We start from the raw sequence: 17783 nt of genomic DNA, 5'->3' as shown, positions 1-17783 counted from the left end.
TGTGCCACATTTTCTTTATCCAGTCTATCATTGATGGGCATTTAGGTTGAATCCATGTCTCTGCTATTGTGAATAGTGCTGCAATGAACATACATGTTCATGTGTCTTATGATAGAATCATTTATATTCCTTTGGATATATACCCAGTAATAGGATTGCTGAGTCAAATGGGTACTAGGCTTAACCAGGGTGAAGAAATAATCTGTACAACAAGACTCCATGACACAATTTTACCTATATAACAAACCTGCACTTGTACCTCCCAAGCTTAAAAGTTAAAAATAAATAAATAAAATTGAGACTTTCTTAATGACTCTCACAAGGTAGTTAGGGATATTTTAGAACAGTATGATACGACAGACAGTTCATTGGAATGGCCATCAAGAGATTTAGATTAATTGCCTTACACTGGAACTGAATATCTGTGAGGCCCCTTAAGCATCTGTTTCATCATCTGTACAATGGCAGAGCTCTTGTAATTTCACCAAATCATATTGTGTCGTACTCACTTCAGAGTTGCAAATACAGAGTACAATTAACTAATAATACCATAAATGCTCATTCATTACCACAGGTCATTGAAGTAGATAGAAAGTTGATCTGACTCCATATGGAGTTTTCAATTTTGTAGACAGTTATCTTATTATCATTTTTATTGTCACAAAACTCATCTGAATGTTCATACAAAGGTAGGAAGCCTGGAGCTTACAATGTACATAGTATTTTAAAAAGTTATCTTCTACAAAAGATTCCTTTTATGAGATCTTTGCCAAAAATTCAATATTTACCAAGAATTCTCTTGGTTGCAAATACCACAAACTGATTTGTGTCACAAATCAGTTGACACAAAAAAATACTAAATTGTTCACACAGTCACAAGTTCCAGGGTTGGCTGACTTACAGGCTTACCTGGATCTGACAACTTACATTATGTTGATATGTGTCTCCTTTCCCCTTCCTTTCCCTCCCCTATCAGTCATCCCCTCTTTTCCTTCCATCTCTTCTCTCCTCTCCTTCTCTCTTTCTCTTTTATTTCCTCTCAACCTCCATTTTTCCTTCCCTTCCTCCCTTCTCAGCTCCCCACTGTCAAAGCTGTGCTTTTTGTATGTTGCCCTCATTGTCTTGGAACATAAATGGCTTCCTCAGAGTGCTTGGATACAATGGCCTCAGGCAACTCTTACTTACATAAGACTTAATTTTCAATGAAAAAAAGAAAAGAAAACTTTAAAATCACCACAGCAGGAAAGTCTTAAAACTCTAGGAAAGACCAGATTGACCCAGTTAGAATTATCAACCCATTCTAAACCTATTACTGAGACTGAAGAGATGGACTACTTTAAACAACCCAGGCTTAAAACGTCTGCCCACATGGGGCTACAATATGTGAAATAAGACACACCTGAATCCCAGGGCCTGTGGTATGTTGCAGTTGAATTGTGTTCCTTCCAAAAGGTATGTCCAAGTCCTAACCTCTGATATCTATGAATTTGGCCATATTTGGAAATAGGGTCTTTGCAGATGTCATGTTCAATATCTTAAAATGAGATCATCCTGAATTTAGCATGGACTTTAAGTTCAGACACTTTCATCCTTATAAGAGAAAAGGGAAGGAGATTTTAGACACTGAGACGCAAGGAAGAAGGCCATGTAAAAATAAGGGGCAGAAAGTGGAGTGATGCTGCCACAAGCCGAGGCACAACAAGAACCACCAGAAGCTGGAAAAGGCAAGGAAGAATTATCCCTGAATCCTTTGCTGGCACGTTGACTTTAGATTTATTATCTCCCAAACTGTAAGTTAGGATTGAGGCTCATTTTTGCCCTATGCATTTTTGGCAGCCCCCAAATACCTAACACGAGGTGGTTTTCCTAAGAAGAAAAACCACACGAATAACATTGGCTACATTTTCTACTAGTCTTATTCTACTTATATCATTAAATAACTCCCTTGAAAGAAGGAAATGAAATTCTTCAGAAAATAATTAAAAAGACCATTATGTGTGCTGGTCTTCATCTGCCAAATGTATTATTCTCCATAGGCACAGCAAAAAGAAGTTGTGAGTCTCATTCCTACAGGGGGAAGACGAAGAGTGCTCTAGTCCCCAGTTCCATATTGATATCGTTTGACTCTGTGTCCCCACCCAAATCTTATCTTGTAGCTCCCATAATTGCCACACGTGGCAGGAGGGACCTGGTGGGAGATGATTCAATCATGGAAGCTGGTCTTTCCCATGCCATTCTCATGATAGTGAATGGGTTTTATGGGATCTGATAGTTGTAAAAACAGGAGTTTTCCTACACAAGCTCTCTCTTTGCTTGCTGCCATCCACGTAATATGTGACTTGCTTCTCCTTGCCTTCCATCATGATTGTGAGGCCTCCCCAGGCATGTGGAACTGTAAGTCCAATAAACCTTTTTCTTTTGTAAATTGCCCAGTCTAGGGTATGTCTTTATCAGCAGCATGAAAACGGACTAATACATGTATCATAGGTTAAAAAAAAAAAAAAATTCTGAGTAAGAATATAATTCTTTTTCTCCAAAGCTAACATCAAAGAATTACCTAACTTTTTTGATTTTGTGTTTTGAGCACCTTTGTTCAATACAGCATGAATTTACTAATCGTAGTTGAAGTTCATATTAAGATAATGGCATCACTTTGTGATATGATTTGGCTGTGTCCCCATTCAAATCTCAACTTGAATTGTATCTCCCAGAATTCCCAAGTGTTGTGGGAGCAGGGAGGTAATTGAATCATGGGGGCTGGTCTTTTCCATGCTATTCTCATGATAGTGAATAAGTTTCATGAGATCTGATGGGTTTATAAGGGGTTTCCGCTTCTCCTTCTTCCCATTTTCTCTTGCTACCACCATGTAAGAAGTGCCTTTTGCCTCCTGCCATGATTCTGAGGCCTTCCAGACACGTGGAACTGTAAGTCCAATTAAACCACTTTTTCTTTCCAGTCTCTCAAGTATGTCTTTATCAGCAACATGAAAACATAAAATACAATTTGTTAAAAAAAAAAAAAAAGACCACATTCTACAGAACTTGAAAGGTAAGTAGACTGTGACGTGTTATGAGAGCTTCAATGGTGTGATACCAGCCTTTGATAACCATTCTGTACTTTGTAAAAATTATTTTGGAATCAGGATTTATAAAATATTTTAAAATGTAAAGAAGCTTAATGAAAGATAAAAGTAGAATATCTTTCCACACTCAGAAAACTGGTTTAATTGAAATCAAATCAGCTCATTTCTATTCTTGATTTATTGTTAGATCTTACTTTTCATTAAATGGTCTTTATTAATTAAAAAATCATGCAGTAAGCACCTATTGTGCGTTGCTTATGTATAAAATCACTTAAGGTTCTCAGCAAACCTACAAAGCAGTATTTTTATCATCAATTATTTGGTTGCAAGTAAAACTCTTTCAAATGAGTTTGGAAGAAATTTTATAGAAAGATACAATTAGCGATTGTACTAACATCCAAATGTAGACTTCTGTTATGGACTGGATTTGTCTTCCCCCCAAAATTCATGTGTTAATCCCTCAATACCTTAAAATGTGACTGTATGTGGAAATAGCATCTGTTCAGAGGTAATTATGCTAAAAGGACATTATTAGTTTGAGACCTGACCCAGTATGACTGCTATCCTTATAAAAAGTCTAGACATAGACCCATACAGAGGGAAGACCATATGAAGATGTAAAGGCACAGGAAGAAATGGCCATCTACAAGTCAAAAAGAGATAAATGAAACAGATCCTTCCTCACGGCCCTAGAATAAGCTCACTCTGCTAACACTTTGGTCTTGGACTTCTAGCCTCCAGGATTATGAGAAAAATAAATTTCTGTTGTTTAAACCACCAGTTTTGTACTTTATTATGGCAGTTCAAACAAATGAAAATAACTTCTATTACCAAAAATTTCTATAACCAAAGATTTTAAAAAAAAATGCAATACCGGATAACAATCTAAGCGCTTTACATGTATTAACCCATTTAATTCCAATGCAAATTCCATAAGGTAAACATTTTTCTTATTGTCATTTTACAGAAAAAGAAAATTAAAAGCAAATGATAGTTAACTTGCTCACACAATGGGAAATTTTGGAATATAGGTTTAGAACCAGGCCATTTAACTTTAGAACTCACATTCTCAATATCTGCATACCATACTTGGTCAGAAACAAAACACAACTGGATCAAAGGACTTAAAACTCTAGAGCTTGACAATGGCTTCTGTTTTTCATGTGGTCTAATCGTCTCTCCTCCCTCTGGCTACATATCTGTAAGACACTCTTTTCTCTATAGATCAGGTCCCTTGGGAAGTCCCTTTGCCCAGTTATTCTGTCCTTCAAAATTTGTATTTCATTTTCCAAGTCACAGTATGCAAAATCCATTACTCCCATCAGTAAAAAAAAAAAAAAAAAAAAAAAAAAAAAAAAAAAAAAAAGAAAGAAAGAAAGAAAGAAAAAGAAAAAAGAAAAGAAAAAAGATAGAAAGAAAAGAAGTAACCCACGACAACCCTGCCTGATTTCAATTTTTTTCCCCATGTGGATTTTTACTGTTCCTCATTTCTTTTTCTACTCCTGATGTTCTCGCTAACTTCAAAGCATAGAGGTCAATTTAAATTCTCTTTCAGCATGCACTGTTTTCTTCACCATGTACTGTTTATTTTTTCTTTCTGTTTTTACTTTTTTTCAGAAATAAAAACTATAACAAATTTTACTTTGAAACACATATATTAAGTTCCTCCTTGCACTTAAAACTCTGCTGAGTCCTGGAATAACTGAAGGAGTCAGCATTGCTTCCCTATAAAAACTATAAATATGGGAGAGTCATATCTGTATCTACCAGAGTCATATCTGTATCTACCATCTAAAAGATATACCTATTCAAATAAGTGCAAACAGATTCATCTATGAACTAAAAGGTCAAACAGGCAGTCTATCAAAAGTATTGCATTGTTAGTGGAATCACTGCTTTCTATTTTAAATGGAACCTAAGCTCTGTTGATGCATGCATTGTTTTGAAATGAGAATGTGCCCTTTCCTATTTATTCCAGATGCAGCAGTTTTATGAGTCAACTGTAACACTATATTTTTGCATGGGACAATTATGACCATAAAGGGAATTGTATGGTAAAAACTACAGAACCTGCCATTAGGCAAGAGGATGACCTTTTTACTCAGCTGTCTTGCCAACTTTTAGCAGATTCTTAGCATTTGGGAGGAATTTATGGCCACTAAAGGAAGCCTGACTGCCAACCACATGACTGAATGTCCTTATTTCTTTTAAAGCATGTATATATGCAAACAATGACAACTCATAATTCATATTGGCTCAAAAGTTCTTTATTCACTAGTTCTTTTCTACTGAGCATCAAGACTTGGAGTTTCTTCTACTCTATACTCCATGCCCTGCCCTTCTACCCAAGGCTGTTTTCTCTCCTTAATCCTTAGTAGTACATCTATTCAGTGATCGTCTACAAAGAAACTTGGAAAAGTTTAGATTTACTGGAGCAGAATTCCCCAGGAGGATCCTCTATTTTGGACCAGAAGGAATGAGCCTGGAAGTTTTCTAGGTTACTTACCAAAAAGCTCTTCGGGATATCTCATAAATAACTTAGTTCACCCCGATAAACAAGAGAAGAGAATATTAGAGGAGCAATCAGGTGACAGAAGGGACTACACAATGCATCCCTTTGGTCTGTATCAGGCATCCAATATGTGAGCAATAAACATAAGTCTATCTCCTTGTTAAAGGAGGATATTAAAGGGCAGAAGAAAAACAACATAATTAAGATTCCAATGAAAGTTAATTGTGACATAATTTAAAAGTTAATTCATTAAATATTAAAAAGATAATTGATTAAAATAGGGGCATGTAAAGATAATCTTGGAATAATGCATATTTTTATAAGAATCATACAATGCTATAAATTTTAAAAGGCTATTACTGATTAAAAATTAGTTTCCCATGTCTACTTTTTCTTAGATAAAATAATAAAAACTAACTTTAAAAATGTTTGCAGGGCATATACATTTATAAAGAGATTACAAAATAAGAAAGAGACAAATCCTCTAGTGATAACAATAGACAACTAATATGACCAAGTATGTGGGTTAAATAGGATTCTAATCCAATATCTAACGTCCTTAAAAGGCAAGAGTAATTTGGACTCACAGATCCAGAAGGTAGAGAGCCATGTGAAGAGGGAGGCAGAGATTAGAGTTTGCTGCCAGAAGCCGAGGAATGCCTGGAGCTAAGAGAAGCTGGAAAAGCCAGGAAGGATCCTACGCTAGAGGCTTCTGGCCTCCAGAAGAATGAAGGAATACATTTCTGTTGATTTAAGCCCCCTAGTTGCAGTAATTTGTTATGGTGGTCCTCAAAAACGAACACACCAAGCAATTGACAAAAAACAAATACAAATGGCCTATGAATATTAAAAGTCAATTTGAGCATCTTTTAGTAAATTACTGGGCATTTGCACTTTTGCCTCTACCTTTGTCCCCATCTATTTCATTCTTCACAGAGCAACCAGAATATTCTTTCTAAAAAGTACATCAGATTCAAGCAGACTTTTTCAAAAAACCTACCAATATCTACTGTATTCAGATCAGTTTAGTTAGAAGTAGGAAGAAACTCAGATATCAGAATCTTAAGCAACAGAGACTCGACAACATCAGGAAGGACTCACCTGCATTAAGTCCATGAATCCACTCCTCCATTCTCTGATTAATATTATATAACACTATTTCCGATCTCTTCCCTACTTATCCTTACTATTCTGTTTTCTACAACTCAGAGGTTTTGGTCATTAAAATCCCCTAATTTTTCAAACTCATTTGTTGTTCTAATGATTGCATTCTCCCCTTGGGAGTCTCTGCTTTCTTTGCAGAGTCACTCTTAAATACTGACTATGTATCTCATGCTCCTATGTTCTGAGCCAGGAGGGTGTGACATGTTCTTCTTGATGCACATTAGTGTTTCATGACCATTTTCCTCCATCTCCCTAAAAAAAACTTAGGTTTGAAGTTGATGCCGTTAGACCATGCTGCTTGCCATCCTTCCATGTTGCACTCATCCTGACCCCTTGCTATAATTCTTTGAAGGTTTTAAAGCCTTAATATCACTCTTTTCAGTGTCAATTGTTTTAATTCTTGATAATGTCATTATTCATTTAGATGATCCTTCCAATCCCCTGGTCTTAGTTCCTTGACTCCACTGTTTCCATAGGTTCATCTTCTCTACTTTAGCCATATCATCTTATGGTTTATTTCTTATACTTCATCACTATTAATAACTACACACAGTTCTTAAAATTGATTCCATTCACTGAAAACAATCTCCTATCACTACAGTTTAGTATTGCATATCCATGGGACTACAATCCATTGAATTTACTTTTTCACTGTGCCTGAGTTCTTCTCAATCACTCTTCCTCGCTTCTTCCTTTTTCCTCTGTCCTCCTTCCTCCTTCCCCTTTCCCTTTTTCTTTGTCCAGTTCTTGACTTCCAGATTCATCAACTTAAATTAAATGATCATTCATTGTAATCACTCTCATTTAAATTAATGACCCCCAATGTCATACTGTACTTAGTGTTTCTGAATAACCCTACATTTCTTTGGTCTATTCAGTTATATTCCTAAGCAATTATTTCACACTTTTTACACTGTTCAGAAATGAACTCCTCTTTAAACATCTTCATTCTTAATGTTGCTTCTCACTTTACTGTGAAAATACAAGCAATCAAAAGAGAATGTCCACATGCTCCCACCACTAAATATTCCAACCACCAGAATCTATGTCTGTAGACTTTATCTGTCACCCTGTTACAAATGATGAACTGTTCCCTGTATAAAGCCATCTTCTACAGTTGTGAACCAGATTCCTTCCACTTTACCTATTTGACCCTAGCAACTCACTCCTCTCTTAATTGCATCATTATTTTTTTTCTGGTAAAAGCAGATTATTTAATATTCATACATAAATGTTTAACATCTCCCATCTTTTAAAAAATATTTCTTCAATATGTCACATTATTCTCCAGAAACTATTCCATTTTTCTGCCCGCTTTAAAATCCTAATACTTTCCAGTTCTAACTTTCTCTTCTCTCCTTTTTTTCTCTCTTAAATTGACTCTAGTAAGGCTTCTATCTCCACCACAACATAAAATTACTCTTGTCATTAAAAATATATACTGGTTAAATATTGGCTGTCTTCAGACTTAACACATCAATAAGATTTGATTCAGTCAATCACTTCCTCTTCCTTGATGTATGTTTTTCATTTAACTCTCAGGATACAATAATCTTAATTTCCTTCTATTTTCAGAAGAATCAATTGGTTCCTCTCTTCCATCACTTTTTTAAATTAAAAAAAAAAAGATTTTTAAAATTGTTTGGGATTTACAGCAAAATTAAGCAGAAAATGTAGAGAATTCACTTGTACCCACCCATGCACAACCTCCCTTATTGTCGAAATACTGCATCAGAGTGGTTCATAGATTACACTTGATGAACCTACCTTGACATGTCACCCAAAGTCCATGGTTTACATTAGGGTTTAGGCTTGGTGTTGAATATTCTGTGGGTTTGGATAAATGTATAATGGCAGGCACCTATCATTAGAGTATCATATTTAACAGTTTTACTGCCTTAGAAAGCCAATGTGCTCTACTGATGTATTTTTCTTTCTTTCCCCAACCTTAGCAACCACTGATCTTTTTATTGTCTCCATAGTTTTGCCTTTTGCACAATGCTGTATAGTTGAAATCATACAGTATGTAGCCCTTTCAGATTGGCTTCTTTCACTTAGTAATATACAGATGAATTTCTTCCATATCTTTCAATGGCTTGATAGTTTATTTGTTTTTAGCACTGGGTAATGTTACATTGTCTGAATGTACCAGTTTGTTTACCCACTCACCTATTGAAGAACATCTTGGTTGCCCAGAAGTTTGGGTAATTATGAATGAAGATATTATTAATGTCCATATGCAAATCTTTGTATGAGCATACACTTTCAACTCACTTAGGGAAATATCAAGTAGCACAAGTGCTGGATTGTATAGTAAGAGTATGTCTAATTTTACACACACACAAAAAACCTGCCTCATTATTTACCAAAGTGGCTATATCATTTTGCATTTACAACAGCAATGAATAAGAGTTTGTGTTGCTCCACATCTTCACCAGCATCTGGTGTTGTCAGTGTTCTGGATTTTGGCTATTTAAGTACATGTGTAGTGGTTTCTCATTGCTGTTATAATGTTCATTTCATTGCATTGATGACATATTTTGTTGACCATATTTTTGTATGCTTATTTGCCATCTGTGTATCTTTTTTGATGAGGTTCTGTTCCCTATTTTTTGTCAAATTTTTCATTGACTTATTCGTGTTCTTACTGATGAATTTTAAGAGTTCTTTGTATATGTTATGTAAATGTCTGTTATCAGATATGTCTTTTGCAAATATTTTCTTCTACTATGTGCCTTATCTTTTCATTCTCTTAAGAAGTGTTCTTTGCAGAGCATACGTTTTTAATTTTAATGAATTCCAACATCACTTTTTTCATGAATCATGCCTTTAGCATTATATTTTAAAACTCATTGCCATACCCAAGGTTACTTAGATTTTCTCCTGTGTTATATTCTAGGAGTTATATAGCTTTGCATTTGGATGTGCAGTTGTTCCAGCACCATTTGTTGACAAGACTATCCTTCCTCTATTGTATTGCTTTTCCCCCTCTGTCAAAGATGAGTTGACTACATTTGTTAGGTTTTATCTTGGGGCTCTCTTTTCTGTTCCATTGATCACTTTGTCTGAATTTTCACCAGTCCCACACTGTCTTGATTACTGCCGTTTTATAGTAAGCCTTGAAGTTGGGTAGTGTCAGTCCACTGACTTTATTCTTCTTCAATATTGTGTTGGCCATTGTGGGTCTTTTGCCTCTCCATATAAACTCTGGGACTTCTATGTTTAATGCCGGAGTGCTCCATGACTCAGTTCTTTGTCTTCTTTTTCATATCTATTTGTGTAGATATGAAACAGTGTTGATAACAGTATTCAGATATTTGACTATAATGCCATCTGAATATTAACAACTCTAAAATTTGTATTTTTATAAAAGACTTCTCCTTCTGAACTCATCTAATATTTCCAACTGCTTTACTGGATATTTCAATGCACCTTTGTGGTTTAGATTATACCAGAACTAAACTCTTTAGTATACATTTTCTCTGTCGCTGAGATCAGCTTTTAGTATTTTAATGAAACAGTAAAATGTTTAATAGGAAATTGAAACCTAAAGGGAAAGATGAGTAAATAGATTTTAAAGCAAACATGTGGCATATACACACACATCATATATATATCTTTATTTTGTATATTAATATATTATAACATTTATGACACAATGTATGTGTTATAATAATATAAAGTATATTCATACATAAGTAGAAAATGTTTAAAGTATTTTCCTCCATTGCCAAATAAAGCAGAGATTCTTCTTTGAGGTAGTGGATAAGCTTCAGGGAGAAGTAAGAATTCTATGCATGTTATTTTGCAGATTGGAAAAAGCTAGAGACTTCAGTGGGAAGCAATTGCATTGGCAATGCTGTTTAGCCAAGGCTATACTTTTAAAGGCTGGTATGTGCATAAGAAACTGAGAGGAAAGCTCTTGATTTGTTTCTCACGTATGTGTAGATAATGGAAGATAATTGCTAATGACTGTCAGGTTTCTCTTTGTGTGTGTCTCTTTATATGTCATTAATTTGGATGTCTCCCAATTGGTAATTCCTTCAAGAAGAATTTAATTTGTATGTATGTATTCAATGAGAAATGAAGTATTTTGGCTCTGGGAAGTTTTTGAATCTCTTGTACCATATGTGTCTTGTTTACCAGCACTTACAAGAAAGTCTGCCATAGGGTAGGTATTCAATATTTGCTTCAGAATTGGGTGCTAGCCTACATGTTTCCTCTATTCTCTTACTTTGGCAACATGTATTCTTGTTGCTATATATGTTTTTTGTCTCAAGTGTTATCCTGTTAGATTTTTGCAAAAAAAAAAAAAAAAAATTCCACAAGAAAGCCAATAGACTATAGTCTAAAAGATCAAAATGCAAAATTACTCACAAAATGAACCCTGTTCTCTCCAACAATATGGACAAATCCTGGAGGAATGAGGGAAACCGCAACAATTTTTCTGAAGACCCTAAAGTTCCATAAAGAAGGAATGTGCATGAAGCCAGTTTCATAAAGCAGAGCTACTTCTTTGAAAAGTTCAGGATGAAATTTAACCAAATTATTTGCCAATATGAACTTCATCAAATAGAACTATGTGAAAATGAAATTTTCAATAAAACTGTAAAATGTAGACCTAAGAAACTATAACTTGAAGAAAACTGAGATAATTGAGTAGATGCTTTAGTTTAGAACATTAATGAAAAACTATTAGAAAACTTTGACATTTATAATTATCAGACACATTAATAAGAAGAGCAACAATTTACTTTTGACCAGTGTTTACATGTACAACCACACAGATGTTTGCTGTACAACTGCAATGTGCAAACTATATACCTAAACATAACTGATAAATCATTATTAATCAAGCACAGAATGATATGCATGAAGCATCTCATTTAATCATCACAACAATCTCATAGCAAGATGTTTTAATATGTGCCAGGTACATTGGCATGTGCCTGTAATCTTAAGTAGTTGGGAGGATGACATGGGAAGACTGCTTGAGCCCAGGAGTTTGAGATAAGCCTGAGCAACATAGCAAGATTCTATCTCAAGAAAGAAAGAAAAGAAAAGAAAGAAAGAAAGAAAGAAAGAAAGAAAGAAAGAAAGAAAGAAAGAAAGAAAGAAAGAAAGAAAGAAAGAAAGAAAGGAAAGAAAGAGAAAGAAAGAAAGAAAGAAAGAAAGAAAGAAAGAAAGAAAAAGAAAGAAAGAAAGAAAGAAAGAAAGAAAGAAAGAAAGAAAGAAAGAAAGAAAGAAAGAAAGAAAGAAAAAGAAAGAAAGAAAGGAAGGAAGGAAGGAAGGAAAGAAGGAAGGAAGAAGTTTATTGTCCATTTTACATGTAAACAAATTGAGATATAAAGATACTAACGTATATATCCCCAAGGTCTTACAGCTAGTAAAAAGTGGAGATGACATTAAAACAAACACCTGTTTGACTCCTAAGCCCAATTTTCTTTTCATTTAGCATCTTTATCTGAAATAGCACTATCAAAATAATTATTTAGATTTATATTTTTTTGATAAATGCAATTTCTTATGAAAAAAAGTTTTACTCTTTATTTATTTTATATATGTAAATTTCAACTCTTATTGTAGATACAGGTGGTACATATGCAGGTTTGTTACGTGGGAATACTGTGTTTTGCTGAAGTTTTAAAGTATAAATCCTGTCATCCAAGTAGTGAGCATGGTACCTGATAGGTAGTTTTTTAAACCACTTCTCCTTACCTACCCTCTAGTAGTCCACAATGTCTGCTGTTCCCATCTTTATGCCCGTGCGTGCTCAATGTTTAGCTATCACTTAGAAGTGAGAACATGTAGTATTTGGTTTTCTGTTCCTGCACTAATTTGGTTAAGATTATGGCCTGTAGCTTCATCCATGTTCTTGGAAAGGACATACTTTTATTCTTTTTCTGGCTGTATAGTATTATGGCCTGTAGCTTCATCCATGTTCTTGTAAAGAACATACTTTTATTCTTTTTCTGGTTGGATAGTATTCATAATGTATATGTACCACATGTTTTCTTTATCTAATCTACCAGTGATGGGTACCTGGGTTGAATCCACATCTTTGTTCTTGTGAATAGTGCTGCAGTGAACCCACAAGTGCATGTGTCTTTATGGTAGAGTGATTTATTTTCCTTTGAGTATATACCCAATAATGGGATTGCTTGGCTGAATGGTAACTCTGTTTTGGGTTCTTTGAGAAATCTGTTAACTGCTTTCCACAGTGGTTGGACTAATTTACACTTCCACCAACAGTGTATAAGCATTTCCTCTTCTCCACAGCCTCTCAAGCATTTATTTTTTTTTCTTTTCACTTTTTAATAATAGCCATTTTTACTAATGTGAAATAGCATCTCATTGTGGTTTAGATTTGCATTTGATAAGTGATATTGAGCATATTTTCATGTTTGGTTTTCACTTGTCTGTCTTCTTTTGCGAGGCATCTATTCATCTCCTTTGGCCATTTTTCAATGGGATAATTTATTTTATTTTTTTGGTTGCTGATTTGTTTAAGTTCCCTATAGAGTCTGGATATCAGGCCTTTGATACACAGTTTGTGAAGAATCATATAGGTAGTTTGATACGAACAGCATTGTATCAAATGTATAGAATCTGTAAATTGCTTGGGCAGTGTGCACATTTTTATGATATTGATTCTTCTAGTATATGATCATGGAATGTTTTCTCATTTATTTGTGTCATCTCTGATTTCTTTCAGCAGCATTTTGTAATTCTTCTTGTAGAGATCTTTCACCCCCTTGTTTAGCTGTATTCTTAGGTATTTCATTTCCTTTGAGGCAATTGTAAGTGGTATTGTGTTCTTGATTTCAGTCTGGTTGTGTGTAGAAATGTTACTGATTTTGTACATTGATTTTGTATCCTGAAACTTTACTAAAGTTGTTTGCCAATTCTAAGAGCCTTTTGACAGACTCTTTAGAATTTTCTAGGTATAGAACCTTATCACTAGACTAGAGAGATAGTTTGACTTCTTCCTTTCCTGTTTAGATGCCTTTTATTTCTTTCTCTTGCCTAATTGCTGGGGGTAGGAACTCCAATACTATGTTGAATAGGAGTAGTGGGAGTAGGCTTCCTTCCAGTTCTCAAGAGGAATGGTTCAAGCTTTGCCCATTCAGTATGATGGTCACTGTGGGTTTGTCACAAATAGCTCTTGTTATTTTGTGTTATGTTCCTTTGATGCCTAGTCTGTTGAGGATTTTTATCATGAAGTGATGTTGGATTTTGTTGAAAGCTTTCTCTGTATCTATTGAGATGATAACATGGTTTTTGTTTTTGATCCTGTTTATGTAGTGAATCACATTTATAGATTTGCATATATCGAACCAGCCTTGCATCCCAGTAATAAAGTTTACTTGATCATCATGTATTAACTTTTCGATGTCCTGTTGGATTTGATTTGCTAGTATTTTGTTCAGGACTTTTGCTTCTATGTTCATGGGGGACATCAGTCTGAAATTTTCCTTTTTCAGTGTTTCTCTGCCAGATTTTGGTATCAGGCTGATACTGACTTCATAGAATGAACTTGGGAGGAGGCCCCTTTCCTCAATTTTTTGGAATAGTTTCAATGCCTGATAGGATTTCACTGTGAATCCATCTGGTGCAGGGCTTTTTTTTGGTTGGCAGGTTCTTTGTTACTGATTCAATAACAGCAGTTTATACTGGTCTAGTCACGGTTTCAATCTTTTCCTGATTCAATTTTAGGAGATTGTGTACTTCTAGGAATTCATTCACCTCCTCTAGATTTTATAATTTGTGTGCATAGAATTGTTCATAGTAATCTCTGAGGATCTTTTGTATTTCTGTGAGATCAGCTGTAATATTACCTTTGTCAGTTTTGATTGTGCTTATGAATCTTTTCTTTATTTTTCTTTGTTAATCTAGCTAGAGGTCTATCTATCTTATTTATCTTTTTGAGGACCCAACTCTTGATTTTATTGATCTTTTGTATGGGTTTCTGCATTTCAATTTCATTAAGTTATTCTCTAATTTTAGTTATTTCTTTCCTTCTGCTAGCTTTGAGATTGGTTTGTTCTTTTTTTAATCCTGGTTCCTCTAGGTGAAAAGTTAGATTGCTAATTTGACACCTTCTAACTTCTTGATAAATGTGTTGATGGCTATAAACATCCCTCTTAATACTGGTTTAACTGCATCCCATTTTGGTAAGTAGTGTTCTTATTTTCATTAACTTAAATTTTTTTTTAATTTATGTCCTAATTTTGATGTTCATCCAGGAGTTATTCAGGAGTAAGTTGTTTAATTTCCATGTATTTGTGTCATTTGGGAGCTCTTCTTGGTACTGATTTCTATTTTTATTGCCATGGTCTGAGACTATGCTTGGTATGATTTCACTTTTTTTGAATTCTTTGAGACTTGCTGTATGACTGAGCATGTGGTCTATCTTAGAATATCAAAAGGGTATTTTTTTTTGTCATTGTTGGCTGTAGTGTTCTATAGATGTCTAGTAGGTCCAATTGATCAGTCTTGAGTTTAGGTCCAGGGTTTCTTTTGTTAGTTTTTTTGCCTTGATTATCTGTCTAATGTTGTCAGTGGGAGGCTGAAGTCTCACACTATTGTTGTGTGGTTATCTAAGTTTCTTCACAGGGCAAGAAGAAGTTGTTTTACTAATCTGAGGTCTCCAGTTTGAGTGTGTGTATATTTAGGATACTGACGACTTCTTGTGTTATTGTACTCTTTATCATTAAGTAATGCCCTTCACTGTCCTTCTTAATATTTATTAGTTTAAATCTGTTGTACCTGATATAAGAATAGTGACTCCCGATCTTTTTTGTTTTCCATTTGCATGGCAGATCTTACTCCACCCTTTTACTTCGAGCCTCTGGGTGTCATTATATGTGAGATAGGTCTCTTGGAGACAACAGATGCTTAGGTCTTGTCTTTTTATCTAGCCTGCCACTCTATCTTTTAAGTGCAGTATTTACCCGTTTATATTCAAGGTTAGTATTGATATGTATGATTTTGATCCTGTCATCATATTGTTAGCTGGTTGTTAGGTAGATTTTATTACACGGTTGCTTTGTAGTGCCTGTGGGCTATGTGTTTAACTGTGCTTTTGTGGTAGCAAGAGTATTCTCAAATATTAGTGACATGCGAAATGTTTGCTAAGTATATAATCCTAAGTGTTTATAAATACTAAGAAGTTTGCAAAACAATACCATGGCAAACTTAAAACTTTAATATATTTTTCCTTATATACTGCATTCAGGAAATTCTATTCAGCATCTGGATTTTTCAAACTGTCATTACCTAATTTTAAAGTTCATTTGGTTCCAGTTCAATACAGGCAAAATATGTTCCTCTTCTCTACCAAAAAGTGATTACAAAAAGAAAAAATATGAATAGAAAAACAATCATAAGGAACAATCTACTGAGCAACACTGAGGAATCATCTGAAAATATAAACAAAATTGCATCAAATTAATAAGAGAACCTTAGAGTACCAAACAACATGCAGTTTCATCAGGAAAATGGGAGAAATTCTAAATAAAATGTGATTACCTTAGGAAACCGGGACCCAAGGTCCCTGCAAAATAGAATGAGAATAAGACAAGAAGTAGTCAGCAATGTCATTCATACCAGATAAGCTGAGTAATCCACGTGCATTGTTGTGATGTTTGTGTCCAGGCAACATCATGAAATCAACTCTTGGAATAATTTTGAGCATATTTCTTGATAGGGTTAAATAGTAGACTTTGCAACTAGAGAGATGGGAGTTCTTTAGCTAATTTCAGATGTTATGACAAATAGGAAGCCCTCACATATAGGTGTTCCTATAGTCTTTAAAAGGAAAGACCTACCGGACTACAAGTCTCCACCCAAATTCTTATTATAATTAGGATCATTAATCCTCGTAGGAGGATGATAATTATGGTTCTAGAGGAAAATTACATTATCAATTAACTAAACTTAAACATAATTTTATAAATAAAAATAGAAGATGAAATGTATTGCATTAAGGAAGGAAATGTTGTGATGAAAAAGATAAAGACGTCTTAGCAAGAAACATCATGCTAAAGGAATTCTCGGGAATATTCTAAAACATTGAAAGTGTAGAGAATAAAATAATGGAAGCTGATTCAAACTTATATAGAAGTACAGCATTCTAACAACACAGGATTAAAAATACAAGAAGAAAAACACAAATAAGCCAAGCACGTGAAGACAAATATCAAATTATCTAACTTAAGTGTGGAATGTAAAAAACTTGAACTCATAGAAGCTGAGAGTAATGCTCAACATCACTAATTTTCAGGGAAATGCTAATTAAAACCACAATGAGATATTACCTCATACCTGTTGAATAGCTATTATCCAAAAGACAAAAGGTAAGTGTTGGTGAGAATGTGGAGAAAGGGGAACCCCTGTACACTGTTGGTGGGGATGTAAATCAATACAGATATAATGGAAAATAATGTGGATGTTCCTCAGAAAACCTAAAATAGTATTATTATATGCTCCAGCAATCTCACTACTGGGTATATATAGGAAATGAATCAATATATTGAAACAATGTCTGTACTTCCATGTTCATTTCAGCATTACTTTTGATAGCCAAGATATGGAGTCAACCTAAGTGTTCATCAATGGTTGAAGAAAATGTGTATGTGTGTGTGTGTGTGTGTGTGTGAGAGAGAGAGAGAGAGAGACAGAGAGAGAGAGAGATTTTTAAACTTTTCTTCTTTTTTTAATTTTTAAAGGGCTGAATAGTATTTAATTCTATATATTATTCAGTCTTAAAAAATAAAGAAATCTTTTCACTTGTGACAACATAGATGAACCTGGAGAACACTATATAAAGTGAAATAAGTCAGGCACAGGAAGACAAATACCAAATTGTGTAACTTAAACATGGAATCAAGAAAAGTTGAACTCACAGAAACTGAGAACAGAAAAGTGGTTTCCAGTGACTGGGGGAGGTGGAGGGGATGAGGAAATATGTGTCAAAGGATACAATATTTCAGTTAGACAGAAGGAATGGTGCAGAGGAGCTA

Source organism: Macaca mulatta, chromosome 1 (genome assembly GCF_049350105.2).
Source record: "Macaca mulatta isolate MMU2019108-1 chromosome 1, T2T-MMU8v2.0, whole genome shotgun sequence".
Taxonomy (NCBI): domain Eukaryota; kingdom Metazoa; phylum Chordata; class Mammalia; order Primates; family Cercopithecidae; genus Macaca; species Macaca mulatta.
The sequence above is the reverse complement of the archived record's forward strand: the minus strand, read 5'-3'. Positions refer to the sequence as shown.